Source organism: Dermacentor andersoni, chromosome 3 (genome assembly GCF_023375885.2).
Source record: "Dermacentor andersoni chromosome 3, qqDerAnde1_hic_scaffold, whole genome shotgun sequence".
Lineage (NCBI taxonomy): Eukaryota > Metazoa > Arthropoda > Arachnida > Ixodida > Ixodidae > Dermacentor > Dermacentor andersoni.
The window spans coordinates 203024982-203047934 of NC_092816.1; the positions used below are offsets into that span (position 1 = coordinate 203024982).

At 46.1% G+C, this 22953-nt stretch overlaps 1 long non-coding RNA gene across 1 annotated transcript; it reads right to left on the reverse strand.

Moving 5' to 3' along the window:
- Positions 1-1422: 1422 nt before the first annotated feature.
- Positions 1423-4706, reverse strand: LOC140216615 (uncharacterized). Its single transcript, XR_011893205.1, has 2 exons — positions 4564-4706; positions 1423-1587 (listed from the first exon to the last, which is right to left on the reverse strand). It is a non-coding gene; the product is annotated as an uncharacterized lncRNA (long non-coding RNA).
- Positions 4707-22953: the final 18247 nt, after the last annotated feature.

The following is a 22953-nucleotide window of genomic DNA, read 5'->3' on the forward strand; positions in this document are numbered from 1 at the left end:
GTATATTGAACCTAAATGAAGTAAAAGGACAAGGAAATTGTGTCACTAATTTAATTTCACTGTCTTTTTAAAAGTATAGCAAGATTTTTTTATTGCATTACGAATTGTTACTTATGTTTCGATCTTAATGTCCATTTCTCATGCTCCAAATAGGGCTACAACTGTTCCCTCATCCACAGCTATCAAGGCCTTATGGCAACTTTGGAAGCTCTCTGAACTGAGTAAATGCTATGCATTGCATAATTTCTTAATACATTTTCGTGGCTGCCTTTAACCTCTATAGTTCCTCATTAAAGCCAGCATCTCTCTTGTGGCCACCTTTAAAGACCTTTTAGTAATGTATGCCTAACAATAAAGATGGGTGCTTTGTAGTGCTAGTATGCTCTAAGTAAATCGTTTTATGCAAAAATTGCTGACATAATTGTCTGACAAATACTGCATCATGTTTGCTATTTTGCCTTCTGTTTCAATTTCACTGCATCTATACATTTTACCAGTGCATGAGTAGGGTTCAAGGCTGTTCTTTAAAATGCTCATGAGCACTTATCATGATCAGTTCCCCATATAAGTTGTTTTGCTGAAGAAAATACAGGAATATGAGCAAAATTGACATGGAACCAACATATAGATAACGTCTGCATGACTGCCTATCAAAAGTTATATTTTCTTAGAAAAAAAAAAAAAACTGGAACGTGCATCGCGTAATGTAAAACTTTATGCATACACCGCCTTCATTAGGATGATACTAGAATATTCAGCGTTGTTTGGAGTCCCCATCAAGTGACGCTTAAGAGGAAGTTGGAAAGAGTCTGGCGGCGCGTTTTATTTGTTCGACATACCGAAGGAAGGAATTGGTCACGCTTATGTTACAGCGTTGCAACTTCGATCTTCTTGAGGTACGTAGGAAAAAATATAGGCTGAAGGTGCTTTATCAAATAATGCAGGATCAACTTAAGATTGATAAGCTCAAATATCTACATGCTCCAGGCAAAAGATACCCGCGAACTAACCACGACTACGTCATAAAGCCGGGCCATATCAACAGTGATACATATCGATACTCATTTTTCCTGGACGCGATAGAAATGTGGAACCAATTGCCAAACGCTATTGTTAGCCTAAATGATGTCACCGACTTTGAAAATGCTGCTGAGGCATATTGATGGGAGTTTTCGATTTAGTTTTGAAGTGCCAAGTGATATGTGCGACTTGATATTCATTGTACGTATTTTGACAAATGTCAGAAGTGTGCTGAACAGCATTCAAGTGAACATGTTATTAACTGTGAATTGACAAGTGTTAAGCAACTTTACGTACATTGACATTGTCCATATTTGATTTATGTAATTGTATTGTCCCCTCTGTTATGACCCTCTATGAGGGTTGACAGTATTAATAAATAAATAAGTACACAACGAGGAATGTGGGTAAGAACACTTTATTTTCAGCACATGTTTTTTTAATGAACTGCTGTTATACTGCTAAAATCTGCACATTTAATAAAAGTACACTGCTTTGCTTCATCACTCCATGCTAAGTGCAAGTATCCTGTACCAGGAAGTCAAACCAAGACGTGGGATGTTCAGTCTGTGAAAATAAAAACGAGTTTGAAACATTAACGTGCAAAAACTAAAGCACACTCACGAAAATAAACACAGCACATGAACATATCCAATGAATCAGAATTACCTTTGAGAGCAAACATATAGTTTCTATGGCACAGTGAAGAAACCTTATTCCTCCGGCTTTTTTTGTGCGCGAGAAAATATGAAAGTGCATGCGTTCTCCCCATATTGTGTATCTGTCACCTTTTCACACACAACAAAGATGTTGTCTCAATGTGCCCAACTGTCTTTGCATATCCATTTCTCTGCTCTCATACCATGATACCTACAGTTAAAGGCTGTAGCAATGCTTAGCTTGAATGAACCAACACAAGCTACATGCACTGTGCTATTGAACATGGCATTGTAAGTTAGATTCATGCGCAGCGCATTCATGTGCCATAAGCATTTGATTGTGATTGTAGGCGAGATAAATAAAATGAACGTATGTAAATAAGAATATTCCCTAATAAGCTGTGCAGAAGTGCTCTCCCGTTTGGACGGAAGCCGAGCACAGCTGCAGTGAACAAGAAGCCAACTTATACAGCATTTAAAATCTAGGTGTTAAAGGTGACAAACATTTAAACAGGTCGCTATTCGGACTGGTAATGCTATGTGTCACCTAGTTTGATAATATATGCCATATCACTGGTCTCCCAAGCTACGGCTGCTGTCCAGTTGCAAGTGCAAATCACTCAATTATGTCTAGGGCACGTTTGAGCAAAAGGCAGCCAAGATTACTGTGCCATTGATATCTATTTCCTGACATCTCATTTCTCAGAAAGCTACCTGTCAAAAAAAACCTTCACAACAACATAACCCAAACCTTTCTTGAGTAAAGCCATCACACTGGTCCTTGAACACTAATTACACAGTGGCTCTTTGTGATGTAATGCTATGTACGTCGGCACCTAACGAAGTACAGAAAAATTTAATAATGGCAGCGTGACAGGTACACAAAAAAGTAAAGGGATAAAACATCACACAGGCTGACATCAGTGTTCATATCTCCATTTCAATGTGGATGTTTTTAGCAGTGAATACATGTTCTCATTAAACTGAGTCATATTATTACAAAAGCGAAGGGCAAGGGTCTTTACATTCTAAACTGACAAATGTGCTTTATTACGATTCACCGCAATACGGAGGTGTTTTGCAGTGAACCATCACATAAGGTTTTGGCTAACTATGGCGGGCGTGTCCTACAGCGGGGCCTCTTGTGTATTGCGGTAAAGCGTATTATTGTGACAAGAGCTAACCTGGCATGTATGGCTTTAGCCAACAAAAGTTCTCAAGACATCATGCATCCTGCCACGAAAATCTGCTTTGATGAGAGTAGAACATTAGGTTAGTCGCTGACAAAAACCATACATTCCAGATTCACGTAAATCTTTCCCAATATCGGCATGCTTCACCGCAACACACAAATATGTTGCGGTGATAACGGTGGTCGAACAGGCTGGTGCAAATGTTTCGACAGGGGAGCGTGCCTTCATCAGGGCAACTGCTTTCCTTGGCAGTTTTCATATACGTGAGTCCCCCCAACTCCCAACAGGGGAAATTTACCTGGACCTTTGCCAAGAGACGTACCGACAAGCGTTTGGTAGTGGCTGGTAGAGATGCAGGAGTCTAAAAAGCGTTGCGAAATTCGGTTCCGTAAGGTTAGCTTCACCGCAATACAAATATGTTAAGCCGTTAGACATACAAAATATGTTGCGGTGAATCATAGCAAGGGTACCTGGCCTTTGATGCAAAGCAGCTTCCCAAGAGGCACGGTAATCCCGTGGCTAGTTATGCAGTTCCCCGCATGCGAGTGAGTTCCCTGCGTTCGGCGGTTTCCCAGTGACATACAAAATTACATTGATTGACTGTGTTGTAAATGGGCGACGGCACTATATGCTGATGCAAAAGCGTCGTTTCGCTTTCGAAAACTGCGCTCGGCTAAAGAGAACAACCTTGACTCGCATATGACCAAAGCAGTTGAACAGGAAACTACGAAATTACGTGGCTATTATGGAAGAAATCAACAGCTCAGAAAAAAATGGCCGTGTAAACATTAACTGGCTTACGAGGTCGACAAACCAACGTTTCAAAGCATCACAGCCACGTCCGAAATAGCGCTGAAGGCCGGCCAGTACACTTAGGCGCCTCGGCGCGCGTAATGTAACAGGAGACGGCAGGTGCACGCGTACATCATTAAGGAACACATTATTCATGTCGGTGAAAGCGGTCACTCTTCAGTTTTGACATGCTTCAGCGCGTAACACCAATCTACTGCGGCGAAGCTGACTTCAGGACCCCGATTTCTTCAACTCATCTAGCGAGGCAGGTCCGTTTATCACGCTTGGCAACGTTTGACATTTTCTGCCTTAATTTCGTTTGTTCTTTTTAATTTTCTTATCACAGTGACCCTGTATCACGCAGTAGCAGAGCTAGTGCCGCGTCTTAACTTCGTTAGGAAGCAGGCACGGCGGCATTGGCTCTTGTTTGGAAACTTCAAGAGACGCTCTTCCGCGCAGCGATGTCATTTGTATTATTAAAAGAATGCAGGTGACGATTAAATGAGCCGCAGCAAAGCTGTAAAAAAGCAGTAATAATGCAGTTCTAAGATCCTCTCGCTCGAGCGAGATATGGTCTTAGAAAAAAAGCGCGATGTAACGCGATCTGACGGAACAGCTCGTCATGCCAGTGTTTTCTTACGTCCTCCTTCTTTCGCGCATTCTCCCTGAACCAGACTACTGAATGGTCCTGTGCACGCACTGACGATCCTGACGGAGGCAATACCACTCACATGAGCAGCTCCATATAAGATGTCACGGCCCATTCCACATGCCGGCTGCAATTTGACGCGGCCAGGAGGCAAAATATGCGCACAAGGTACCTAATGGTAACGCATCAAACTGCTCACAGCCCCAATCCTTTATTACACGCATATAGCGTGGAAAGATGAATTACTCACGCTCTAAGTGGGCACGGAATACGGACCGTTTCGCAGCGCAGCCGGCTCCGTAAGACGGCCGCCATGGAAATGAGCGGATGTGACATCATGGGTTATAGCGGACGTGACGTCATGGGTGAACGTAGACATTTCGGGCACCTTTCGTCTGCTGTGACCCGGGCACAGCAGACACGGCCCATTCCGAAATTATTGTCCGCATGCTATCCACTGGACTTCCTGACCAGGACTTGCACGTTCGTAGGTAATTGGGATGTCCACAGGATATTCGTGTTCCAACGGCAAGGCCTCCCCATTACGACGACAGAAGTGAAAGTATACGCTGGAATGACGAGCGGGAACGGAGCCAGCTGGCGAAGAAGACGGGGACAAACGCGGGAGCAGTGGGACGAGCGCGTTCGCGCGGTATCGCCGAAGTGCGCTAACGAGCCAGCTGTGGAAGAAGACGACTACGCTCGAGCCATTGCTGATGATGATAGCTTTAGCGAATTCCGAATACGACGGCACAGGATCACCATAAAAAGTCACCAGCAAGGCTACACCTCGTCAACCCGCACTCATACCCGAGCTCTAAGTGCCCGGCATGCCCTGCCAAGGTACGGCCGAACATCTTCTGTGTAGCTGTTCTGCCTTTGACATGATCTGAGAAAGGACACTGCGCTCCCTGGGCGGGAACCGACCTGGCACTCAGCAGGAATGGCTCGACCCGCCATCGCACATCGGGCCCAAGGACTCACTCCAGCTTTGGCGTGCTTTGACAAGGAAGGGCCTGGTCGCATCTTTGCAAAGCCGACCTCGGGACCACTCCACTTCGAGGAAGAAGAGAGCACCGGTCCCCCTCCACCTCCCCCACAGAGCACTCCTTTTCTGCCGCAAGGCTTCGCCTATTAAATGCAGAAAGAAAGACGTTTAAAAAAAAGAACAGCTTCGCTGTAAAATACCATCATAAGAAATGGCACATACCCCCCTTAACAGGCAAAGATTCAATTGCTCATCTCCCGTAAGCAATGAATTATACCCCCGTAAGCAAGCAAAAGATACAGTGGTTCATACCCCCTTGAGGCAGAGGCTACAAGAGCTCAGCAAAGTGAAGCGAACAGTGCCTACATTCATTGAGAGAGAGAGAGAGAGAGAGAAAAACTTTATTTAGTTCCTTCAAGGATTTAGCGTCTCGAGGTCTCCGTCGTCTTCTTGGGCGCCGGCGACTTGGAGCCTCTTCCGGCAAGGGTGGGCCCCTATTCCAGGGCTCCACTGAGCCTAGCCAACTCACTAGCGTGCTGCACTAAGGCCCTTTGGGCCGTGAGCTCGCAGCTGGTAAGCCGACTCTCCCATTGCTCCGCACTCGGGTTATTGTTTTGGTGGAATGAATGATTGTGTTTACATTCCCATGTGACATGATATAGTGTGGGTGTGGCGCCGCACCATGGGCAGGTGTCTCTGTATTGGGTTGGGTACATTTTGTTCAGGATGTATAAATTTAGGAAGGAGTTTGTTTGCAATCTGCGCCAACTCGTTGCTTCCTCCTTCGTTAGAGCTTTGTGCGGTGGGGGATATTTGGCTCTCGTCCCTCTGTATAAGTTTAAGATTTCTGTGTATCCTCCTTCACAAGCGTGTGGGTGATACTCCGGGGCGTGCGACTGCTCTGCTCGGAACGTGGTCTCTCGAGCTAGGCTGTCTGCCCTTTCGTTACCCTCTATGCCTGCGTGGGCCGGAATCCAGATTAACTTGTGCCTAACGTTCCTCTCGGCGAAGTTGGCTCCGCCGAGAATTCTGAGGGCGGCTTTGCTAATCCTGCCCTTCGTGTAATTTCTGCACGCTTCCTTCGAGTCTGTTAAGATGTTTAGAGGCCTGCCTGTCCTATATCCTTCTACTGCCGCCAGCGCCACGGCAATTTCTTCGGCCTCCGCTGTGCCGGCTGTCTTTGCCGTCGCACATGTGATCAGTTATTGAAATAACTTATAGAAAAGAGAGAACAGCATACGTTTCTATAAAGAACAAGTTCAAAACAAGCATCTCAGCCATCAATAAGGCGTTGCATACCCTCTCGGAAGTACGCTACGGTCGAGGATGCTCGCCAAGCGAGAAACGATGTGCGACGTGCGAAACGGTGGGAGCAAGGCTTTCGAACGCGAGTGCTGCTTTCCCCTCCTGAGAGGACGCAGCGTAAAGTCGAAGAGAAACGTTCTTGGCGAGAACCGGACACCGCTCGCTGTACGAGAGCGCGAAGCCGCTTCTGAGCGTCGAAAACGAGCCGAAGAAGCCGAACTGCGAAAGCAGCAACGCGACTGTGCGAGACGGCAACGTAGAGACGAGGCCGAAGCTCGCAGACAACAGCTTGCCACACGTTTACATCACACTGCAGCTCGTTATGTCTTGCAAGAAGTCTGACTCCTCCGATTGTATAACTTAATGCAATAGCAAGTGTGCAGTACAGTTTCGCCTTTACGTGTTACAGGAGTGCAATATGCTGCCAAACTTACTTCTTTTTTTTAGCTCACCCTTAAATTTCTTGCTGTTACAAATCACCGGGTAATCGTAGCTATAAGTGGCTGTAGTGTGAACAGCAGCGGTATCCTGCGACGCTTTGGGCTACTACCATACGTAGGATATATTCTTGGGCTGTAAAAGCTTTCTCGTAGAAGGGTTAGACAAGGGTACATGCATGTATTTTCGTCATTTAGTAATGGTAGTGACGAAAGCTTTAGGTTTGCTGTGGCATACATTGATTTGTTCGGTTACAACCTTAGGCAGAATCTTGGCCAAAAGTAAATCCATACGCGACCGCTTTTGAGTAGTTGAGTGACTTGGATTTGTGTGGTACTCCAAATTAAACTCTTGCACAATCTGAGTGAACCATTTCTTCTCTGGTTTTGATATGTCCATATTGAAGTGTGCAACGATGATTACATGGGTAGTGTGATCACGGCTAGCCCATGCAATGTGCGTGGTCACGAACTTCTCGACATCCCACTTGGTTCCATGTTTCGCTTGTACGGCGCGGACATTGCCGCAGTCTGTGGCATGGTCCTCGTGAGAGTCAGAGGCGTGTGGTTGTACCTGTATTTTTTGCTTTGCGTATATGCAGATGCCTCCTGCTCGTCAGTCCATGTGCTATTCAAAAACGATTCCAGTATGCCCATCGCCTTGAAATAATATCTTGATCGATTTATTTCAGTTATTATTATATATTGTTATTACTTTTAGGGGCGGAGTGCTTCAAGCCTGCTTCACCCACTGCATGTCGGCCCGGCATTGAAACACCTCCGGGATCGGCCCACATCTTCCTCCCGGCCTGGACATGACAGATGCATTGGCGGTAGAGGTATGCAGCCTAGAACGACAGAAAGCTGAGCTAGTTGGTGATGATTCACAAGGCAAAAAAGGGGTAAGGCGTGCAGACAGGGACACAAAAGAAGAAAAATGGACAACACGAACGCCGCCTATGAACTGACGGAAGCACTGAGGCGAAAAAAGAAAGAAAACACAAAACTCATCTGCGCATGCTCTGGAATGGTAGTACCACGTGTCAATCGGGTACACGTAGCGGTATACGTGAGAGATAACGGTTAAGGCAATTCATTTCTTCCTTATTTAAGGTACTCGAAGACTGGTATACAGCTTCGCTGTGAAAATGCCGCTACCAGCGGGTTGTTGCTGCTGTACACCTGTGCGATGATCGCGTATTGAGCAAACGGTAATACGTTTACGGACAAGGTAAAACTGCGCAGCGGTATTTGCGCCATTGTGCAGAGGCTTGCTATCGAGGTTCTTGTAATTAGATGGCGGTCCGCTAGCGGGTCAGCAAGCAGAGAAGCGACTCCTATCAATTTTCAGATAATATACCAGGCATTTCATTGAAGTGAAACAAGATTCGAGCGTTAAGAAATTTCCAAGCCAACATTTTTGTGCATACGCGTTTGCTGCTACTACATATAAACCTACAATAAGAAATTTGAGAATGTGTCAAAGTATCTAAAGATACAAATGGAAATTATCGTATTAGGCACAATAATTGCGGCAGTATCTTGTATCCGTATTTCAAATACTTGTTGTCCGAGTATTTTGTATCGTATCATGATAAATTTCCAAAGTATCTTTGCCCAGCCAGACATTGCGTCTGTGTGTGCGTGTGTATGGTTTGCGCATCTGTGGTATCATGTGAATGTTTTATGCCATGTCACCGTCAGGTAACCCGCTTAAAGTACTCAATGAGACCATTTCTCTACGCCCTGATTAAGCAGTCCTAATAAAGCAGTCTGAAGGCGAAATTAGTAAACACAAAATTTTCGAACTGAATTTGTACAAATTGATAAAAACTGTACGCACTCCACAACAAGCTGACAAATTGTGAGCGCATTCTGTGCGATAGAAAATTTGTATCATGTTGATTTTCAGTTCATATATCGCAGCTAAACCGTACAACAGCTTGGCAACACTGACAGGTGACGAAATGAAGTGCATTCTGCACGTAGTTTCGTTTGCGCATTTGCGTCTAGATGTTTACCTCTAGATAGGTTCGACTGGCGTTCTCTGAGAGTGTAAGTTAATTATAGCTTTTGTGAAAATCTTCTAATGCAAGGGTTCGAAAGCGCCATGTGGCCATTATGACCTATGCTTCCCCATGAGCTACAGATAGCTCTACATACACCACGCTGAGTTTACATTTCGTGAAAATGGGGTCAATGTTACAGTGTGACATTATTGGCTTAATTGGAAGCACTGCAAGCACTTGCTGAACACTAGTTCCCTCGCCACCCCCTCCCACCACTTTTTTTTCATGCGTTGTACTAGGTGCGCAGCAAGTTCTCCGGTGACCTCTGTGAACTAGACGACGCATCTTGTCTAGCATATATACCGTATTTGCATGTAATTACCGCGACCACAAATACAACAGGAGGGTGAACTTTGGCTCTCTTCAAAAGATATATATATATATATATATATATATATATGTGTGTATATATTAAAATTGTACATATCATGAATCTGAATATGACCCGAGGCACGTTCTGAAGCTGGCCATCTAAAAAAAGAACGCGTTCTATTCGTGCAAACACGGTATATTTATCAAAAATCAGGAGCACGTTATGGGTGACGCGCAGGAAGCGTTCAAAGTGTGTGAATTAATTATGGCCTTTGCAATAAATTGCATATGCGAGGACTTAATGCACATTAGAAGTGTGGTTTACGAATGGCGCATATATAATTTAGTCCGCTGCCTTGGCCGAAGTACAAATGCCACCGAGATCAAATTTGACGGGAATGCTATGGCGAATCTGTGTGCGAAGTGAAATGCATACTGATCAAATGCAGCTGCTGCGAATAATTCATGTAGCATGTGCTTGAAACGGTATACGATAATTTTACGGTGTTTCCCAATGTCCCGGGAAGGCTACGCTACGCCGGGCTTGCACATTTGTTCGAATTGGGGGGCAACTTCTGCGTAATGTAACTTCAACCTTTCTGGCTTAGTTAGCGGCATTGTAAATAACTACTTAACCCTTGTTCTTTTTCCTATTTGCAGGTTTCCCCGGTGTTCTTGGCGAACTGGACGCAATACTTCGTTTATTTTTCATCAACATTATACGGTCAAGTTATGGTAGCGTGTACATGAAGTTCAAAGCCTGCGGAATAATTGCGCCTTAAGCGGTAAATCACGCGTGTAAGCGCTCAGAACCATCATAGGTGTCTTTTTACGGATGACACAGAACTTAGCCCGCTGCTCTGGTGGAACCACATGTCGCTTATTGTTGGTTTGCAGCGCGAAGTAACACAGACGAAGACTAGAAGACAACACAGTCTTCGTCTGTGTCACTTCGCGCTACAAATAAATCAAGAATATTGTTACGTAATATTCCTCTAGAGGAGCGTGGATGAAGATGCTTTTGCCAAATCAAACGCGTCTACTTCATCGCCGCTCCTCTAGAGGAATATTACCGTAACAATATGTTACCGTGCCAACTCGCCAAACTGTCCATCTTTTTGCATAAGTTCCACCAAGGTCAAACTTAGTGAGCATGGCGAAAAAATTATGAGCGAAGTGCTTGTCATGTAACCTGTGTGTGGATGATTTACATCCTCAGTAAAAAGAAATCTTCAAGAAAGTGCTTTAAAGCGTTGTGTGGGGGCAAGGTTTCAAGCAGGTGAGTCATGGGCGGGCAATGTTTCGATCTACACAATATGTACTTTGATTTAAGGCAAGTGCTTAATCCAACTATACTCGAAAGACACGGCTTCGCTGGAATTCAGTTGAAATTCTGCAGGGTCGCACAAGTATGCTGACTTTCTATCCTGTCAGTGAAATACCAACGGGTACGATGCAACGGCGGCGTTCTTGCTGCGTCATGGAATGCCAGAGCCTGTGGAAAAAAGAAAGTCTGACGTCCTTCCGAAAGAGCAAGTTCATGATACGTAAGCATGGGAACTCAATATTGGACGAAAGGACTGGCAGGCTTCGACTCTTCAGGGTTGTGCATCGAAAACCACCAAGCTACGAGTTGGAGCACTCGCACAACGCTGGGCATGCACCTTTTCGGCGCCGCGCTCTGGTGATTTCGAATTGCTTTGGAGCAGACGACACAACCTCGCACTTCTTGACGCCACACGTATACAGGCCATGCCAAAATGGCGGTTCGTGTCGGTGGAAGGGGCTTCAAGTTGAAATTTCGGGTTAAAGGACCCCGAAACACTTTTCTAACTAATCATGGGATGTCCTCACTATTAAAGGGCATTGTCTCACGAATGTCATGACGCAAAAATGTTTCGAATCCTTTACCTATGTGGAGTTATCGCACCAATATCCGGCTTTCTCTCTTCGTCCCCGCTAGCGCGCTGGAAGCTACAGCGCAGACGCCAAGAGGCCAAAGCCCTGCCGAAAAGTTGAGTGTCGCGGCGGCAAAATTCCTACAGGCTCGTAGCGGCACCTTATGGCGTACGTGGTAGACTACGCTACGCAGCGCGCCGCTGTTATATCGGAAGTCACGCGCAGTAGACGCCTGCAGCGCAAATGTGAAATTATTAAGCCGTAAGACTTTAGTGGCTCATGAGTGTCCGTGCGCCGTCCGTGGTGGACGCAAGAAAGCGGTGATCGCCGGTGATGGGAGCAAGGAGAGGAGGCGCCATGCCAGTAGCGCTGTGCGAGTGGGCGCGTGGGAGAGCGCGGACATGCGCGTGGGGGTGCGGGCACAGCACAGTTCAGACAACAGCAACAGTGGCAGTCATAGACAGGCTTTCGCCTATCGCAGTTTAGCTCAGCAAAGTGCCCGTAGATTTTTTCGGTCTATTTGAACGAGCTTTTTTATTTTTATTCCTGGAATTGCTCATTTCTTACACCAGGAAAATAGCCTAGGGAAGGGTCCACGTTTTTAGACTGCATTACCTTCAGGATCGGCCCATAACCAAATGATGCATAAGTATACTCATTGCAAGAAAGATAGGTTATAAAGAGCACTATTTATTTAATGACTGAAACAGTAGTCTAGTCGGCGAGCTATCCTTGGATAGAGTGTCATAGCGAAGAGGGCTTATCCCTGATACAGCCTAATGCGTGGCCACGTGACGGGGGTCTTGCGTCTTCAATGGCAGGCAAGTAATCGCTCCACTGGCAGGCAAGAGCACCAAGCAGTCTTCAGATGACTCGAAGTCATTCGTCGGCACATATGTGCCGATCTGAGCTCCAATAAGTACTCGATCTTTCCACCACCGTCTCCAGAAACCATCGGCCATAACAGTCCGGTACTTCCAGCGTCGTGAGAGACGTATGCCAGAGCCAGAAATTTCGTCCTGTAGCAGCTGTAGAGGAAGGGTTGTCAACTTTCTTCCGACAAGGAAGTGCTCTGGTGACAATGCTTCTGGTTCTTGAGCATCATATATATATATATATATATATATATATATATATATATATATATATATATATATCGCGGCTTCCACCTCATAAAGAACGGTGGTCAGTTTGAGCATTCCAACCAATTCCCAATACTTTTGTACTTTTGTAGCTGCAGCATGTCCAGCATAAGCGTTCGTTCTTTTCACATTGCCGTTCTCTAAGAAGTTGACAAGATCGCGGTCGTTCGACATCCGCTTGTGCAGCCGCATCCCTGCTTGAGACAATATATCTTTTGATTCCTGGCACAAGAGTCTACCCTTGTCAAGACTGTCAATCCCAGTTACAAGGTCGTCGACGTAAAGATGCTTGCGCAGGATACCCGCAGTCTCAACATACTGTTCTGGCAGGCCTTCAAGAGGACGTTGCAACGTTGCAGCCAAGAGAAATGGGCTCGACGTGACACCGAAAGGCACGCGAGTCATCCAAGAGGTCACCACAGCTGGAAGTTCCCCTTTCTTTGGCGTCAAAGCGTACCAGAGGAACTACACAGCGTTCCAATCGCCCTCTGATATGGATATTTGGAGAAAGGCCTTTTCAATATCCACAACGATGGCAATGTTGCAAGTGCGGAAATTTATCAGCAGATCAATGAGCTCTGCGTTCACGTTTGGGCCACTTTCCAAAACATTGTTCAGTGAGAAGCGACTTTTGGCACATGATGATGCATCGAATACTACCCTTAGTTTTGTTGTCTGGCTTTCGTGTCGAACAACTGCTTGATGTGGCATATAGTACACCAGACCTTCCGACGTGCTGGCTGGCTCTGCATAGCCCTTTTCCATGTAGTTTCTTATGCACGCGTCATATTCCCTTATCAACGAATCTCCTTTCGAGGCGCGTTGTCTGTGCTTTAAGACGCCTTGCGCAGCACTCGTAGTTGTCTCCAAGCTCGTAAACGATCGACATCCAAGGGAACGATACCTTATAGCGGCCATTCTGAAAGTTGACGGTTTTTTATAGTGCAGAAGGACCGCGTCTTCGTGACGAACTGGCTCATGTTCCTTGATAGCGATGGGCTCTAGCTCCCAGAAAGACTTTAGCTGTGCTGATATTTCCATGTAAATTTGTTCACTCACTCCTATCCGCATCACGCCAGCAGCCGAGGAGCAGACTCCTGTTGACTTCCTTGTGCCAACCTGGATCTGGACTGTCCATCCGAATACAGTCTCCACTGCCATCAATTTGGAGCTTTGACGCTAAGTGGATCCCGTGACAATGTCCCAGTAATGATCAGCGCCTATCAATAGGTAAATATTTTCACTTTCGCCGCCCTGCGAGGCGTCTGCGACTTGGAAGTGAAATCTTGAAAGTTGAACTAGAACGGAATTTCATGGAGTAGCCATGATATCTGCACAGATGCAAGGAACTTCCAGCGCTTCCACTTGCACCCCTTTTCCGCAGTACTGGCTTCTGAGCCAGTGTCGACCACATGACGCGTTTTTGTGCGTGCTATAGCTGACTGGTCACCAAAGACAAAGATTTTAAGCTCCTCTTCCCCGTGATGATGATGATGATAATGACCATCATCATCATCATCATCAGCCTGGTTACGCCCACTGCAGAGTAAAGGCCTCTCCCATACTTCTCCAACTACCCCGGTCATGTACTAATTGTGGCCATGTTGTCGCTGGAAACTTCTTAATCTCATCCACCCACCTAACTTTCTGCCGCCCCAAGCTACGCTTCCCTTGGAATCCAATCCATAACCTTAATGACGATCGGTTATCTTCTCTCCTCATTACATGTCCTGCCCATGCCCATTTCTTTTTCTTTATTTCAACTAAGATGTCATTAACTCGCGTTTGTTCCCTCACCCAATCTGCTCATTTCTTATCCCTTAACACCCGCCGTGGTTGCTCAGTATAGCTATGGTGTTGGGTTGCTGAGCGCGAGGTCGCCGGATCGAATCCCAGCCACGGCGGCCGCATTTCGATGGGGGCGAAAACACTCGTGTACTTAGAGTTAAGTACACGTTAAAGAACCCCAGGTGGTCGAAATTTCCGGAGTCCCCCACTACGGCGTGCCTCATAATCAGAAAGTTCTTTTGGCACGTAAAACCCCACAATTTAATTTTAATTTTCTTATCGCTTAACGTTACACCCATTATTCTTCTTTCCATAGCTCGTTGCGTCGTCCTCAATTTAAGTGAAACCCTTTTCGTAAGCCTTCTGCCCCATACGTAAGTACTGGTAAGACACAGCTGTTATACACTGTTCTCTTGAGGGATAATGGCAACCTGCTGTTCCTGATCTGAGAATGCCTGCCAAACGCACCTCAGCCCATTCTTATTCTTCTGATTATTTCAGTTTCATGATCCGGATATGCGGTCACTATCTGCCCTAAGTAGATGCATTCGCTTACCACTTCCAGTGCCTCGCTACCTATCGTAAACTGCTGTTCTCTTCCGAGACTGTTAAACATTACTGTAGTTTTCTGCAGATTAATTTTTAGACCCACGCTTCTGCTTTGCCTCTCCATGTCAGTGAGCATGCATTGCAATTGGTACCCTGAGTTACTAAGCAAGGCAATATCATCAGCGAATCGCAAGTTACTAAGGTATTCTCCATTAACTCTTATCCTCAATTCTTCCCAATCCAGGTCTCTGAATACCTCCTGTAAACACGCTGTGCATAGAATTGGAGACATCGTATCTCACTGCCTGACGCCTGTGGGATTTTGTTGCTTTCTTTATGGAGGACTACGGTGGCTCTGGAGCCACTATAGATATCTTTCAGTATTTTTACATACGGCTCGTCTACACCCTGATTCCGTAATGCCTCCATGACTGCTGAGGTTTCGACAGAATCAAACGCTTTCTCGTATTCAATGAAAGCTATATATAAGGGTTGGTTATATCCCGCACATTTCTCTATCACCTGATTGATAGTGTGAATATGGTCTATTGTTGAGTAGCCTTTACGGAATCCTGCCTGGTCCTTTGGTTGACAGAAGTTTAAGGAATAGATAGACGGGGTGTCCCAAAGAGAAAAGCAGAGAATAACGTGCCTTCCGCTGCATTTAGAACAGTACGTATTGAGTGAAGGACGGCCCGTTGAAGAAGAGTCTCCAGATGCAAAGCAAGCATTAAGAGTCAAAGTTCTTTTACCCGTTTTGGACCACCTGATTGCGGAGCTGACTAGGCGGTTCACGGAGAATAATGATGTACTCTGCGAGGCCAGCGCGCTCCACGAGCGGAGTGAGAATTTTATGGACATCTCCTTGCTCAAGCCTCCCGCCGGGCGCTATGCATGCGACATCGAAAGCGTTGAAGTGGACTGGAAGCTGGTAACGAAACCTCTTCAGCGCATCGACGCGGAAAGTAAGTGCAAGATAGAGACACTGCTGCAATTGGTGACTGTCTTGGGAGAATATAAAGTAGCGTTCCACAAACTGCGCAAGCTAGGTGTTATCGCCGTGACGATACCAGCATCGTCATCACCTTGCGAGCGCATGTTTTTGTGCCTTCGAAGATTGAAGGCAGCTTCGCAGCAAAATGACGAATAAGCGTCTGAGCGATCAAGCTGTGCTTGTGGTGGAACGATCTTCTGCCAATAAGATAGATATTCAGCCTGTTGTCGACATGTTTGATGCTGCGCACAGTAATCGACGTATACGTCTGCACTAGTATGCCCGTATAATGATACCCCATCGTACTTTTGCGGCGCTTTCGTGGGAAAAATATGCGGTACGGGCGTAGTACCGATACCTATACGTGTACGAGAGCACCCGCTTCACCATCGAATAAATCCCGGCTGTGTTTTGTCATACACTGTCACAGCGCAGGTATTGTCATCTGTGGTTGTGGCGAAATCTTCCTCTGTGCCTGTCATCGCTCCATATAGGGTGCTGTCCGAGGCCATGTCGGTGGCCTAGCTTGTGTAGTGAAGAGTTTATAGTCGGAGAGCTGTTATTTGCCTTTGTGAAAGCTGCTGTATGGTATGGTATGGTATGGTCAAACTTTAAAGAAGTCCTGCAGATCGTGAGTCTTCACGAAGCGGTCCGCTCCCACGTGGGAAGCGGAAGGCCGAGCCTTTCGGCCGCATCGTGGGCCTGCTGGACAGCCCAGAGTTGGTCAGCCAGAAGAGGGCTGCGGAGAACCGCCTCCCATCTGGCCGAGCTGTTAGCGATGATAGAGCGTGACCGGGCACACCTCCAGAGCATATGGTCTAATGTGGCTATATCTCCACAATCGTGGCAGGTAGCGTTGGTGTAAGTATTCGGATATATTTTATGTAAGAGCGACGGATTCGGATAGGTATTCGTTTGTAGTAGACGGAGCGTTAATGCTTGAGCTCTATTGAGGCGCGGATGAGGAACAAAGTAGGTTCTACGGCTGAGATAGTAGTGTCTAGTAATCTCGTTGTAAGTGGAGGGCGTGTCCCTGTTCTCTGGGGAGTCGGCTTCCGATTGGTCGAGGCTAGCGCGGTGGGCAAGTTCACGCGCAGCCCCGTGAGCCGACTCGTTGAGGTTGGGAGGAGCACCCTTTATCTGACCCTGATGTGCCGGAAACCAATAAATGAAGTGGTGCGTGATTCCCTTGCCCCCAATAAGTCTGAGGGCCTGTTTGGAAACGGTGCCTTTTTCAAATGCTCTGACTGCAGATCTTGAATCACTATAGATGACATCCCATGAGCTATCCAGCAGGGCTAGTGCAATAGCCATTTGTTCAGCTATTTCGGAGTCCCTCGTCCGAACCGAGGCAGCATTGGTGATTCCTTGCCGACCATCAACAGTGACGATGGTGAACGCCCGACGTCCCTTATAAGAAGCCGCATCCACAAAGCTGACCTGTCGCTGATCACTGTGTATTTGCCTAAGGAGGTTGGCCGCCCTTGCCCTCCTTCTGCCGCGATTATGATCAGGGTGCATGTTCCTAGGTATTGGCGCGACCGTGATGTTCTCACGAATCGACGGAGGAACGTCAGAGAACTCCTCCGCTACTCTATCGGGGTGATATCCGAGTTCCTGCAAGATGGATCTCCCTACCTTCGTTGTTGTGAGGCGAGTTAGCTGTGCGCGCTCCTGGGCCTCTGCAATCTCCTCAAGAGTATTATGAATGCCAAGCTGCATTAAGCGCTCTGTACAAGTGTATACGGGTAACCCGAGAACCCGCTTGGTAATCTTCCTAAGCTGTACATTCAATTTATCCCGCTCTGCCCGTTTCCACCGATGCATGGCTGCCACGTATCTAAAGTGGCACAGAACGAAGGCATGCATTAGTCGAATGAGGTTATCCTCCTTGAGTCCATGATGCCGATTTGATACCCTCCGAACTAAACGAACAGCACTTTCAGTTTTAGCAATTAGCTTGCGTATAGTCTTGCCATTTGTACCCCCTGACTCAATGATCATGCCCAAGACCTTGATTGAATCTACTCTGGGTATACGGCAACCGTTTCTTGAATATAAGTTAATGTCTCTGTCTTCTAACGACGTCCATCCCTTGGGCCTCGGACCGCGTTTCTTGGGACTATACAGCAAAAGTTCCGACCTCAAGGGGGAGCATCTAAGACCGGTGGGTTCGAGATAGGTTTCAATAGTGTCTATTGCCTCCGGTAAGGCTCCCTCAACCTGACCGTCATTGCCTCCTGTGCACCATATAGTTATATCGTCAGCATACATAGTGTGTTTGATGCCTTCAATCTCGAGAAGCTTTCTGCTTAGGTCAACCATGGCTATATTGAATAAACAGGGGGAAATGACTGACCCCTGTGGGGTGCCCTTCTCGCCAAGTTCCAGCAGTTGTGATTCGAGATCGGCCATCCGGAGGGTAGCCTTCCTATCCGAAAGGAGCGATCTAACATAGTTTAAAAATCTCTCACCCAGATTGAGCCGAGATATCGAGGCTAGGATATGCGAATGTAGAACGCTGTCGAAGGCCTTTTCAAGATCAAGTCCCAAAACGGCTCGAGTGTCGCTAGAGTCGTTGTCTATGATTTGATGTTTAATCAATTTCATGGTATCTTGTGTGGATAGGCCTGGTCTGAATCCTATCATACTATGGGGGTAAATGTCGTTATTCTCCAGGAACCGCGAGAGTCGATTCAGGACCGCGTGCTCGGCTACCTTACCCACACAGGATGTAAGCGAGATGGGCCTCAAGTTATCAACGCTAGGTGTTTTGCCAGGTTTGGGGATGAGTACTGCGAGAGCAGTCTTCCAAGGTAATGGGACAGTTCCATTCCTCCAAATTTCATTGATGTCCTCGGTGAGGTATGCGATTGATTTTTCATCCAGATTTCGCAACGCCTTGTTGGAGATGCCATCCGGCCCTGGTGTGGATCTACCATTGAGTCCATGTAGAACCCTACGAATCTCCTCAACGCAAAACTCTGCATCCAGGTAGGAATTGGCCTGGCCCTGGTAATCGAGATGTACAGGAGACCGCCCTGAGCCGACTGGGAGATATTTGTTAGCAAGCGTGTGGATTAATTCGTCCTCAGAGGTCATTCGTGCGGCCTCATGTATGGTTCTACCAATGACATGCCTCTGATTAGACTTAGTATTGGTCTCGTTAAGCAGATGCTTAAGCAAGCTCCAAGTTTTACCATTGCGCATTTGGCCGTCTATTGAATTGCAAACCTCGTCCCACTGCTGTTTAGAGAGGGTTACACAATGCTCCTCAATGTGTTTGTTAATCTCAGATATCTTTTTGCGTAGCCTACGATTAAGTCGTTGACACTTCCATCTGTTGAGAATGGACTGTTTGGCCTCTAACAGATGGGCTAACCTGCTATCCATTTTCTCAACAGGAAGGTCGGTGCAGACCTTAGAGGTTGCACGCTGAACGTCCTCTTGGACCTGAACCATCCATTGCTCTATGGTAGGTCGGGAATCTGAGGGAGGCCTCTCCTCCCGAAGCTTGCGGAATTTATCCCAGTCCGTGTACGAGAATTCGCGCTGTTTTCTACCCACGATAGGAAGCTGGACCTCACAAATATAGTGGTCACTACCAAGGTTCTCAGCCAAGTTATTCCATTTGGCCTCAGTCACGTTCTTGATGAAGATGAGATCGGGGGTAGAGTCTCTACACGTGGATGTCCCGATTCGGGTTGGAAAGTTAGGGTCAGTGATCAGCGTCAGGTCCAGATCCATGGCATTCTGCCAGAGATGCTTACCCTTATTGGTATCATATTTATAACCCCAGACATGAAGCGGGGCATTAAAGTCCCCTGCGACAATAAGAGGGCTTGAGCCTGCCATGTCTACGGCCTTGCGGAGCAGATTCTTAAATCGTTGCCTTTTCTCGTTGGGACTACTATATATGTTAAGAACATAAAGGCTGCCTCGGTTGACCCGACCAGGTATGATCTCTACCATAATATACTCAACATTACTAATAGCCAATTTGAGATCATGTGTCACATGAGTGAGTTTCTTACTAACGAGAGTACATACCCCCCTCCCCCCCCGACTGCACGGCGACCGAGCAAAACCCAGTCATCGAGATGTCAGGCGAGAAGGTTTCCTGTCATAAGATACCCTGGGGCATCTTTTCACAACTGCGTAGATATTGCTGTAGATATTGCTGTAGAAAGCTGCTGTAGTGCATGATCAGATGCGACACTGACTGAAATGCCTATTTCGTGCTCTATTTTTGCAGTTCTCTTCTCTCTTCTATTTGTTTTTGTTATTCTTTTTCCGTACACCTTTTTCTTATTCTTTTTCCCATTTCCAGCGTTCAAAATCAGCAGCCGGTGCCACAAGGATGTATTATTTTTTTTTGTAATCTAGGGCGTTTTTAACAAGGTTGGAATTGATATGCACGTTGCTTAGAAGTGTTAGTTCTCTCCTGTTGTGAAATATATATTTTTTAAAGCTATAATGCGATCTATTTAACTGATGTTATTTTGTTGCTGCTGGGTACCTTTTTTTCTTTATTAGATACTGCTTTTTATGTATGTGCTTACCATGTAGTATATAAATTTCATTTTCTCAGCAGAAGCACTGCTATGTAAATATGCTAAGCTTTAAATTATATCTTCGTATCCAGCTTTTCTGGACACAAGGGTTTAGTTCGCGTGAGTGCCACCACGTGTCGTACTGACCTTCAACTTTTCAAACTTCCCGCGGTGACGCGTGATGACGTCAACTAAACAAAAATAAAAAAATTAAAGCTATCCCTGCGCATTGAACTTCGCCACAATGCTTGTCCCGCCGGCGTTATCAGTGTTCTTGATAAAGCGTATTCGCTCGTCGCCTGGAAATTACTCGTCATCCTAAGAGCGTTTAGTCGCGACGAGCAATGGTTGATTCTGGGCTTTTGATACGGTTCTTTTTCGTCTTGTTTTTTATTTTCCTTTTCTTTTTTTTCATTCTACGGAGTAAAGAAGCTAGCCTAACCGTCAGAAGCACTTCGGGGCAGCGTTTCTTCAGTCGGCACACATTGTTAACGTCCGAACATCGCACAGCGTCTACTAGAGACGTCGTCGTGGACGGATTTTGATTTTCCCCTATCGAATTCGTTCAGGCGCACACAATTATTTCACTAACGACTTTTCAATGCGCACTCATGGTCTACCGCCGCAGCTGCAAATCTAGATGTGCTTAAGTATTAAGACATATACATGTATATGTTGGTTTTTCACCTTGGCACAAAAGTCACGGCACAAGAGTTGAGCAAACTGTCCCTGTGTCGTGGCAGGGTGTGAGACCGGGCTAGTTGGTATTCCATGCTAAAATGACTAGCGCAAGAGTGGACACGGGACACTAAAGAGGCGACAAGGATAAGCGCAAGCTTCCAACTGGGCGCTTGTCCTTGTAGCGTCTTTAGTGTCCCCTGCCTCTTGCGCTAGTCACTTCAGTCTGTGTCGTCGTCCGTTAGCATGCTATGGCCGAAGCTGCTCGCAATATTACGTCACATTTATTGGCCACCAGGCCAGGTACAGCCTTGGGTACGACATATACAGTACTTGCAGTTAGTTTCCAAAGTCGTCTCCTATGGCGGTTATCCAGGTGCGTCAAGCAAGAACGCTATTTAAAGTTATTGTGCAGTAATATATGCGGGATTTGTATGTTCTCCAAATTCTCTATTATGTTGCCGTTCCGCTTTTATTATATAGCCGCAATGTAGACTAGCAGCCATCGAACGCCATAAAGGCTATCCACACACTCAAAGACCTCGCGCACAACTCCTGACACTTAATTGTATTCAATAGTTGTGCGACTGTCCAGGACATCCTTAACGAATGTTATATAACACATTGTGAGGTTTTACTTGTCAAAACCACGATTTCATATTGAGGCAGGCAGGCGGTAGTGGAGGATTTGGGAATAATTTAGACCACTTGGGATTTTTTAACGTGCGCCTAAGCCTAAGTACGCGGGTTTTTGCATTTCACACCCATTTAAATACGGCTGCCGTGGTTGGGATTTGATCTCGAGACCTCGTGATTAGCAGCCGAACCCAATAAAAGCTAAGCAACTATGGAGGGGAAGGAATGTTGGCAGTAGGAGGAAGGTGACAGCCGGCACGTGAGACAATTTGTTCCCATCCTCATTGCGCGAGAATGAGTACCATCTGTCGAAGAATGACGCCATAGAATGCACTGTGTTCAACGTGATGGAGTCCGCATCCAATATTTCAGACCCGAATCATACTGCAACTACTGACGACTAGGCATCTCGCTAATACGTGCAGTCGCTTCACAGCTGCCGAGCGCTGGCGTCGACCACAGGACCTACTTGACCTTTGTTCAACACTTGCCGACATTCTCGCTTTATTTCGCACCATTGCGTTTCAGCTGAACTGCTTCAACAGCCCATTTATTTCTGCCAAAATTTGGCCACCTTGTCAACGTTATGGTTTCTTATTTTTAAGTCATCTTTTATATTTAGGCTAATGCTGTTATGAAATTTCCAGTGGTTTCACCTTTCCCAAAATGCCCGAATTTTTTGAGGATTTTTAATAGACGTGGAAACCATTGCGTGCCCCCCCCCCCCCGACCAAGCTGCTCAAAAAGTCATTTTATCTCCCTGAGGTCTTGTGCAAGCTTCTGCCTTCTTGCCGTTCATCAACCTCCTGATTTACCTGTCAAGTGTATACCATTTTGACGACTCCAATCCCACGGAAGTTGAAAATGATATAATGTGCATGGGATTAAAGTCATTTAAATCAATTGTACTGTGGATACGACAGCCGCTTTTACTTACTGTGAATGGAAATATTGCATTAATGAGCGCCATTCTTAAGCATTTAAATTGACAGTAAAAAAATTATGCGGATCCCATGTATGTGCGAATCGATGTAAGCAAAGCTTTCTGTGTTTGTTGTCATTGTCATACGTAATCTCCACAGAGTAGAGAGGCACACTCTAATGAAATGCTGTCAATGTTTGCCTGATTACGCCTGTCATTGTGATGCAAATAAACGGAACTTCAACTCATTTTCTCAGAAATAAACGCTGAATGAAATGCTGACGTCATCCTAAACAAGATCAACAAGCGCCGTAGTGCTCGATCTTATGATGTCCCTATTCGTAAGCTTACATTCGCGATTTATATTT